The sequence below is a fragment of the Gossypium hirsutum genome, chromosome D12 (genome assembly GCF_007990345.1).
Source record: "Gossypium hirsutum isolate 1008001.06 chromosome D12, Gossypium_hirsutum_v2.1, whole genome shotgun sequence".
In the NCBI taxonomy this organism is placed as follows: Eukaryota; Viridiplantae; Streptophyta; class Magnoliopsida; order Malvales; family Malvaceae; genus Gossypium; species Gossypium hirsutum.
Window position 1 is genome coordinate 28,276,659 of NC_053448.1, and position 7,230 is coordinate 28,283,888.

Sequence of the window (7,230 nt, forward strand, 5' to 3'; positions counted from 1 at the left end):
AAATGACAATTTTTCATTTTAGGGGGGTTGACATGGGATCGCCTCTGTATCAAATGTTTTCTCATTGTTTTCTATGCTTTTTTTTGTGATTTATAAGAGGAGGGAAAAGCCCTAACAGCAACACGACTAGCACGACTCAATCTCAGATTACACCTTAAGTGGTGAACATTCTAACCATCAGACCAACACATGGAGTTCTATGTTTTATTTAAGCCTCATTATTTATTATTTACTTGAGATCTTAAGTTTGATTGAACTATGATCTAGTTGTATAAAGTAAATTTTTCATCAAGTGGCATCTTAGGTTATCAATAAAGAAAATAGTGGCATCTTAGAAATAATGTGGACGCTCTCTAGTGGATCAAAATAAGTTATTTTTAAAGAGTGAGTTCTGGCCTAGTGGTTAAGAAGTAGTGTAAGTATCTTTGAGACTTGAGTTTGATTTATTTCGCTCGCAAATTCTTTTTTCCTCAATACTGATGGTGTTGTTCAGACAACTACTGGTTTATCTGTCACAGGTGGTGTGGTATGGGATGAAACAGGGAAGTGGTTATTGGGTTATAATTGGTTCTTGGGGAAGTGTTTGGTATTCGATACCGAGTTATGGGACATCTTAGATGGTTTACTTTTGCTTCAGAAATAAGGATATGATAAGGTTATCATTCAATCTGATAATCTTGAGATTGTTGGAGCCATTTGTGATAGTCAATCTGCCGAATTGAGTTCATCATTAATTAGAAGAATTCAACATATTTTATCAGGTGAAAACAAGTGATTTTTGAGGTATACACCTAGAGAGAACAATTAGATAACGGATGCATTAGCAAAAATGTCCTTGACGAATGATGAAGATTTGTGTATGTTTGACAGCCCTCCTGTGGAAATTCAAGTAATTTTAAAAGAAGATAGGGACAGCTACATATTGAGTATGACAACTTCTATATAATCCTTTTGTTTTATTTGAGTTTGTACTACACCAAAACTAATGAATTAAAGTGTTTTTATTATTTTATTTCAAGTATCACTGTTTAATTATTTACCTGAGATTTTGAGAAGATTGATTGTTTGATCCACGAGATTAAATTTTCAACAAGTGACATCAGAATTTAGTTCTTATTAGGGTTCTTTCAATATAAAGCTTTTGTATTTTATTTTTAGAAATTTAGGGTGTTGGATGAATTTTCTAATTTTTTTTTAAAATTATCAAAAGATTAATGACCATTAATTATAAATTTGGTTTGAATTATTTTTACCTGATTAAAATGAATAGCTTTTTACACTTTTTTTATTTTTAGTAATTCTTTTATATAATATTTAAAATTATTTAAAACTTTTACTCAATTTTTAAATAATAAGATAAAATTAATTGGAGCATATTTGAATTTACATCCTCTTACACTTACAATAATATCAATATCAACCGAGTTAAGACTCAATTAACGATTTTTTATATTTTTTGTATATTTCATTTTTATACATTATTTTCATAAATTTAATACATGAGATATTCCGTATAAATATGACGATCCATATATTTATATAAATTATTAAATTACGAATTTGGGGTTGAAAATTTATTATATTTGTACACACGATAGATTTGCCGGTTCGTGCATTTGTGTGATTCTTTCATTGTCTTGCTTAATGTATTATATATTTATATAAATATAGAAATGGTAATAACTTATATGTAGATTTTAAAACATTCGTATTTAATTATCATATTTGTAATTAGAGGTGCTCATGGGTCGGGCGGCCCGGCCCGGCTCGACGGCCCGTCCGAAATATATGAGGGTTCGGGTAAAAATATAGGCCCGAAATATGGGTTTCGCCCGAGCACCACTTTTTTGGCCCGGGCCCAGCCCGAATATATAATAAATATTTATTTTTTATTTTTTTAATTTTAAAATATTTTTAAAATACTTTTTTTATTTTTTTATTTTTAAAATAATTTTTTGGTGTTTATTAAAAAAATGGGCCGGGCCGGGCCGGGCTCGGGCTTAGGAATTTTTTCTCGGGACGGGTCGGGCCCGGGCCTAGGACGTGGGTCGTAATTTTTTTGGGCCCAATGCGGCACGGCCCGGCCCATGGGCACCTCTATTTGTAATCGATTGAATCTTAATTTGATATATTGTCTCAATTTAATCATAATTTTAAAATTTTAACCCTCAACATTACAAATTATTTCAAATTGATCCTTATTCTTAAAATATATAAAAATACAAAAATATTTTAAAAATAATATAATAAAATTAAATGTTAAAAAAAAGTAACCTTTAACGGTACAAATTATTTCAAATTAATCTTACTTTAACCCTCAACTTTTAATTCTCATGTCAATCAGTGTTTTTTTTTCTAAAATCAGACTTTTTTCCCGGTATGGCTTGAATTTTAGTGAAGTATTTGTATCGTTTTTCTTTGAGTTGTATTTTTTTTAGCATTATTTCGAATATACTAGAGCCTTATACTCCTTTTCCTTGTTATGATTTACAAATGAATGAAAACTTATTTTGAAGAAAAGGAAAAAAAAAAGATTTTCTTTTACCCTGTTTTGGACAACTAATAATAAAGGGAAGGCTAATTTTTGCTCGTAGCCTTTGTACTATGTGTAAGTTGTGAATTTAGTTTAATTCGGATAATTTTAGTTCTTATACTTTTTGAATTGGTCAATTTTAGTCTTGACTCAAATGGTAGCAGTTAAATTTATCCGGTAGAGTTCTACTATTAGTCCTATATGATGCATAAATTTATAGATTTTGTCCATGCTCTCTGATTGGAACTTTATTAATACTTTTCGAATTTTAAAATTTCAATTTTGATGCAAACGGCAACCATTAAATTCATTAGCTGACTTTTTGTGAGTAATATGAAGATATAGCAAGATAACATGACATTACGCATTTGATAATATGCTTGTCGCACCAAATTTTAGAAATAGTATAACTTAATGATATTAACAACTATTGTTTTGGTTAGGACTAAATTTCAAAATTCAAAAAATTTGAAGACTAAAATTTTTAAATTAAAGAAAAAAAGATTGGATCTACAAGTTATCCATATTACAGTGACCAATAGCAGAATTTAATATAACTCTATGTTTGAATTAAAAATAAGAAAGGAAAGTTAAGAAAAAAATTATTTATAAATTACTTGTTTTGGATAGTTAAAATTAGTAAAAACAAAGTAAAATGAAGTTGACTATTCTTGTTTGGCTAATCAATGGAAATGAAAGAACTAATTATAATGAAATTTTATAGTTTTAACCTTTTTATTAAATTGTTCATAAAAGAAAGAGAGGGAAAAAAGATTTAGTCCCTATACTTTTTGAAAGTTATAGATTTAGTCCTCATACTTTTATTTGATCAATTTTAGTTTCTATGTTTTTTTTGAATTAGTCACTTTTAGTCTCTATACTCTTCAAGTTTTGAAATTTTAGTCTTAACCCAAATAGTAGCAATTAAATTCATTTCATTAAATTTAATTGCTAGTCATGTACTATGCGTACAGTTATAGATTAGGTCTATTTTATCCAATTGGATCATTCTAAGTCCTTATACTTATCGAATTTTGAAATTTCAGTCTTGACACAAATGACAATTGTTAATCCATTAACTGGATTTTTATTTAGTAGGAAAAAGGGTCCAGATAGCCCTCGAACTATTCCAAAAAAATATCAATTAAGCCCATTGAGCCCTCGAACTGGTAAATTCCATCAAAAAATCCCTTGACTATCTTTGGTGAATTCAATTAACGGTCAAAGATGCTCAAAGGATTTTTTTTATGGAACTCACTAGTTCGAGGCTCAATTGAGTGCAAAATGTTACGAGGGCTTAATTGATTTTTTTTGGAATAGTTCGAAGGCTGTTTGGATCCTTTTTTCCTATTTAAAAATATGTAAAAATAATACACTGACATGTCATTATATATATAATAATATGTTTGACACATCAAATTTTAGAAATAGTAGAACTTTACTTAATGAATTTAACAATTATTGTTTGGTGAGAATTGAAGTTTTAAAATTTAGAAAGTATAGGGACTAAAAATGGCCAAATAAAAGTACAAGGATTAAGTCCACAACTTTTATAAAGTACAAGGATTAATGGCAAAATTTAACCTATTTTAAATATCAACTAAGGATATGTGCTATGTTTTTTTATCATCGTGTGTCCATTTTACTGTCCATATTATCTTACCATTGCACTCAAAAAATCTCCTTTCAACATAATAATGAAATTTAATTTATACAAATATAAATAAAACTAGAAGTATAATTTTGTCCCGAATGCTAAATATAAACGGAAAAAACCTGACTCATCTTTGGGTCAGCATAAGATGAACCCAAAAAAAAAGTTTAATCTATGGAGCTTTCTCACACTTATGGAGACTGTAACTATAATTAAGTAGTGAAGATATGGGAAAGCAATGAAAACCCACACTAATGTCCCAAATCAACAGTAGAGGTATATATAATAACGCTCCACACAATACATGTTTGTTAAAGTAAGGGATGTGTGGAAAGCATGGCAAAAGGGCATAGGTGAAGATAATTTGGCATGATGAGGAAAGAGAAGATAATTTCAGGAGGCAGCTGAGATAGTGAGTGCGGTGAGGAGCGTCTTCAAGTGCCAAACACTGGACCACTCTACTCCCAATCTTCTGGTTTTTTATTTATATGTATGAAGATGAAGAAGACGCTCCTCCACTCCTCTTTGCTAGACTAAATAATTTCCACTGCCCCCTCTGCTCTTGCTTTTGGCCCCTACCTACCGTTGCCAACCCTGCTCTCTCCCACCTATACAATATCAATAATATGATAGCTTTTTCTTCTAAAAAATTTGTTCGAGAATAAGGAAAGTAATTGTGATGATAGAATTAAAATTTTATATTTTATGAATAATGTTGGTGCTTATATCAGTGTCAACTGTTAGCAGCATATTATATGCTTAATTTGTTTTTTTCATATCTAAATTGATAAATTTTGGCAACAAAAAATTATTGGGCTAAGAATCTTATTGTTAATTTGGACAATTGCTAGCCCATTTTTGATATTTAAACTACACAGCAACATACTTTAGAGATTGATTTGGATTTTGATAGAAGCAATCAACTTCCCAAGTTTGATTGATCAGATCAAATCGTGCAAAACTTAAAAGTATATTATGAAGATTCAAGATTTATCTTGAGATACTTAAAGGTAATTTATACATATTATACTGCTTATTTCAAGGGAAGATTTATTGTAATTTATAGGGATAAATCCCAAAACTATACATAAACTATGGTTTAATGTGCAATTGTATAAATGAACTTTGATTTTGTGTAATTTTATACATGAAATTTTGATTTAATCCAGTTCTTGCAAATTATTAACACAATTATTGATATGACATCATTTTATATTTATATATTGCATACATAAATAATAATATTTATCCAATATAAAAATAAATTGATGTATTTATTTCTTTAAATGTGTATGATTAAATTAAAATTAGAGTTTCAAGTATACATTTGAACCACAATTAGAGTTTCACGTGTAAAATTACACCAAATCAAAGTTCATCTATGCAATTGCACATTAAATCAAAGTTCATGTATAATTTTGAGATTTATCCCTAATTTATATAGTATGTTAGCAAGTCTTAATTACTCATCTTGAGCTACTTGAAGGTAATTTATGCATATTATCATGCTTATTTCGAGCGAAGATTGATTGTAATTTATATGGTATGTTAGTAAGTATCAATTGCTTATATATTTAGAGACTTGTGTAGGTAATGTACTGAAATAAAAGCACATTCTTATTCATTGAGGAACATTTCTTTAAGTGCATTGAGTGAAATGATTAAGTGTGTGACTTGGTTAATGTCTTTTTATAGGAAAACTTAAAGGGGAGTTGTTTAGATCTTAGGTACAAAAGTGAGAAGTCTAAATCGATGAGAGTTAGAGCTTGAAAGCAATGGTTGTACAAGATGCTAAGATAGTCGGTATTTTCTTTGGGCAAAACCTCATAGATATGGGGAACTTGAATTGCATCTCTTTTTTCTACATTGTTCATTTTTTTTGCCTAAAGTGGTTGGAACTACTCTTAGCACTACTCATTTTCTGCCATTAAATATCAAATTTGAATTCGATAAATAAATTAAAGGGTAAATTACACACAAGATCATTAAACTATTAAAAAGTTTACTTTTTGTTGATTCGGCTTCAAAAAATTACAAAATTGTCCCTGAACAATTCATACTAGAATATGTGAAAGTTTTTTTTTTTAGTTTTAATTTTTCATATATTTGAAGAATTATAATCTTATATGCATACTAGAATATGTATCATTAAAAGAAGAATCAAGGTAATCATAGATGCCAAGTATCATAAAAACAACATGTCTCATTAGTGTGTTAGGGGTTAAATCTTAATATTATATGTTTTTCTTTACAATATTAAGCGTAGAGGATAGGGATAGCACGGTTTGGACCCATGCTAAATGGATATTTGATAAGAGTTTTAATCACTCCTTCATTCAAGTCAAAACATCTCAATATTATAAATGAAATTTTGATTCAATATGTAATTTAGTGCATGAATTTTAATTTAGTCCAATCAAACACATGAAATTTTGGTTTCGGTTTAATTGTATATATTTAAGTAAATACATCAATATATTTTTATATTAAATAAATATAATTATTTATATATGTAATTATATAAATATTATATAAATAATTATGCTATTAATTTATAAAATTTGAATCAAGTAAAAACCATATATAGAGAATTACATAAAATCAAAATTAGTTGAACCCATAAACCCATAACCTTCTATAATGTATACAGGAACAGAAAATTTTAAACATTAGTTTTTATTATCTAACAAATAAGGTGTCGTGGTGTAGTTGGTTATCACGTCAGTCTAACACACTGAAGGTCTCCGGTTCGAGTCCGGGCGACGCCAAAATTTTTTGATTTAAAGACGTTTTAGACGATCACGACGGGGGCCAGCTTTGATCAAACCCATATCCCACGTTTACTCCTTATTGGGCTCATGCCGACAGACCAAGCTACTTTCTATTTCTATCTCGGGATAATGGATTATTTTTTGGTTCAAAGGAATAGCATATTCCTTTTTTTGTTCAAAGAAATTGTGTTTTTGTTTTTGTTTTTGTATTAAGTATTGTTATAGATTTATTATTATAAATTTATTTCCAATAAATTCATATTATGTTTTTA

The 7,230-nt window shown here is 28.8% G+C and overlaps 1 non-coding gene across 1 annotated transcript; it reads left to right on the forward strand.

The window, feature by feature from the left end:
- The first annotated feature begins 6,881 nt into the window (after positions 1–6,881).
- On the forward strand, positions 6,882–6,955 carry TRNAV-AAC (transfer RNA valine (anticodon AAC)). Its single transcript has one exon. It is a non-coding gene; the product is annotated as a tRNA-Val (tRNA).
- The last annotated feature ends 275 nt before the right edge of the window (positions 6,956–7,230 follow it).